The sequence below is a fragment of the Euphorbia lathyris genome, chromosome 8 (genome assembly GCF_963576675.1).
Source record: "Euphorbia lathyris chromosome 8, ddEupLath1.1, whole genome shotgun sequence".
Lineage (NCBI taxonomy): Eukaryota > Viridiplantae > Streptophyta > Magnoliopsida > Malpighiales > Euphorbiaceae > Euphorbia > Euphorbia lathyris.
The window spans coordinates 1,638,536-1,641,521 of record NC_088917.1 but is presented as its reverse complement, the minus strand read 5'-3'; the positions used below and the strand labels follow the sequence as shown (position 1 = coordinate 1,641,521).

The 2,986-nt window shown below is 37.4% G+C and overlaps 1 non-coding gene across 1 annotated transcript; it reads right to left on the bottom strand.

Annotated features, from left to right (window-relative positions):
- Window positions 1–263: 263 nt before the first annotated feature.
- On the bottom strand, window positions 264–370 carry LOC136204373 (small nucleolar RNA R71). Its single transcript, XR_010675216.1, has one exon. It is a non-coding gene; the product is annotated as a small nucleolar RNA R71 (small nucleolar RNA).
- Between the last annotated feature and the right edge of the window lie 2,616 nt (window positions 371–2,986).

Here is a 2,986-nt window from a genome sequence, read left to right as displayed (position 1 = left end):
TTAATATGTTGCAAAATAATGTAACATTTTACAGGTTACCTAACAAAAATCCTAACACCCATTTAACAAATTTTCTTGAAATTTGTGACACTTTTAAGATCCCAGATGTGACTGCAGAAGCAATCAAACTTCGCCTCTTTCCTTTCACTTTGAAGGATAGAGCCAAAGAATGGTTAACTTCTATGCCAGCCGCAACTTTTGCCACTTGGGAACAATTAGCCCAAGCATTTTTATCAAAATATTTTCCTTTAGCAAAAACCGCAAGAGTCATAAAGGAGTTAACATCTTTTTCTCAAAATGATAATGAGGCTCTTTATGAAACTTGGGAACGTTTTAAAGAACTTCAACGTTTATGCCCACACCACCAATTACCCACTGAACTTTTAATGCAAATATTTTACAATGGACTAAATCCTACAACTAGGGGTTCATTAGATGCTATGTCGGGAGGGCTATTTATGAAGAAAACATCAGCCCAAGCGAGAGAACTTTTGGAGGAAATGGCAATCAACAGCAGTATGTGGCCCGCGGAACGTGGACATATACCGGTGGCAAAACCATCATCCTCAACCACACCATCAGTTAAAGTTATAGTTGAACTTGATCCAGTCGCGATGTTACAAGCCCAATTTTCTGCTTTATCGAACAAAATTGACAAGTTTATGGCACCACGTGATACCAATGGTAATCCAATCCAAACGGATGTGGATTACGAAAACATGAGTGAGATAGAACATGTAAATTTTGTCCAAGGGCAAAACCAAACTAATAATCCTTATTCTAATACTTATAATTCTGGATGGAGGAATTATCCTAACTTTAACTGGAAAGATAACAATAACAATAATGCAAGTGCTAATCAAAATCGTACTACTAATTATCAAAATCAGTTAAGAGATATGATTAGCACTTTATCTTCTAAAATCGACAAGTTTATAGATGCTATCAGTGGAAAAATAAGTAATCACGACGATGGTTTTAAACGGATCGAAAATAAATTCGATTAGCTTATTAAAAACCACTCATCTAGCATCCATAATTTGGAGGTTCAAATTGGTCAACTTGCTAAATCAATTCCATCCCGAAAAGAGGGAAGTCTTGTTGAAACACCTTTCCACATGATTTTGATTTGACAAAATTAATTAAGTGAAATTAAATATTCTACAACACACTAAGTTTAAATGCTTTGATTTATTGTTACTGATGTGTTTGTTCAATGTTGAGTTTATAATTGTTATAAGACATAAAGATCATAAGGCCCAAGCCCTATATGGAAGTCAAAGCCCAAGTCAAACAAGCCCAAGATCACTCAGCCCGCGTATTTCAAAACGCTGCCGTTGAGTATTGAAACGGAGCTCACCAATGAAGGATCGAGAAGATCCACGTAGACAACTTCGGTATGAAGCTGCTGAGCTGTCTCGACAAAACGTACAAGACAGCCGCTCACCACAAAGCAACTTCCAGACCAAGTATTTCCTCTGTTGGTAAAGAACAGAAGACGCAGGAAGCTATCTGTTTGACATTACCCGATTTGGAGGAACATACTGCCACACTGACCGAAGAACAGAAGATGCTAGAATCTGATTGGCTAAGAGAACTGCTGAACAGACTGAGTGAAAGCGACATGAAGCCGTTTCCCTCCAACGGTTATTTCGAAATTCGAAATAACCAGAAGCTCTCACAGCTCTCTATAAATAGAGCATTCAGAATCCACATTCATTAGAGAACTTTGAGCAAAAGCCGTTACGCTGACCAAACGTGTACAAAAGTTCTCCATCAAAAGCAAAGCAAATTCTTACACTACAAGCTTATTCATTTGTGTAAAAGTCTAGAGTGATTGATCCTCAATCATCTAAAGTGTTCTAGCAATTGTTGTTTTAGGACAAATCTTAATCATTTCTAGGAATAGAAAGGAGAGGCTGAGTACTCGGTTTTAAGTACTCAGCGGAGAGATTAGGATTGAGTAGAAGTATAGAGGAAGGTACTCTTGTCATACTCAATTGCTGATATTGTAAAAGGTTTGAGGCTCTACCTTTAAAGAGCTCAGTAGAGGATTTGAAATCTCGGAAGTGTTCCGGGGACAGGACGTAGGCTTAGAAGAAGCCGAACCTGGATAAATCTGCTGAGTGAAGTATTTCTAAACCTTAACTCCTTATTTATATTGCTTGCTTAAAACAAACTAACATTGACCAAGTAAAAGAGGTCAAGCTGAGTTGTGCGCTGCCAACGAATTAGTTCAGGAATAGACTCTAAGTGCTATTTCCTGACCTAAGCAACGAAACTGACCTAGTCACTAGTTGACTAAGCCAGTGTCTTGTCGATTGATCAGCGCCGCTGTCATATAATCTTTTCTTAAGAGAAAGAAATTTGCCCTAATCATTTAAAAAGGTCAAATAGTTCCTAACCCCCCCTTGGAACTATATTTGCAACCTTACAAGGGACCAACAAGTCTTCCCAGCCATACGGAAGAAAATTCGAAAGAGCAGGTGAAGGCTATCACTCTTCGTTCAGGGAAAAATTATCAAGGGCCGGAAATGCCCAAAGATGCAACATTACCAGGAACTGATTTATCAAAATCCAAAGAAGATATCTTAAACACAAATACTTCACCATTTGACACAAATACCAAAACTTTTGTATCCAAACCACCTTTTCCGCACAAAGTCCGAAATAAGGATTATGACAAACAACTTCTAACCTTTTTGGATAAACTTAAAAATTTGAACATCAATTTAACGTTTATGGATGCAATCACGCAAATTCCTAACTATGGTAAGTTTTTAAAAGATTTAATTTCAAAGAAAACCAGTTGAGAAGGAATTTCATCCATTTCGTTAACTGAAGACTGTAGTTCAATCATGTCAAGTAATTTGCCCACTAAACTCAAAGATCCCGGATGTTTTACTATTCCGTGTAAGTTGGGAGATATTGAATTCCCAAGTTGTCTTTGTGATTTAGGAGCAAGTATAAACTTAATGTCGTTGTC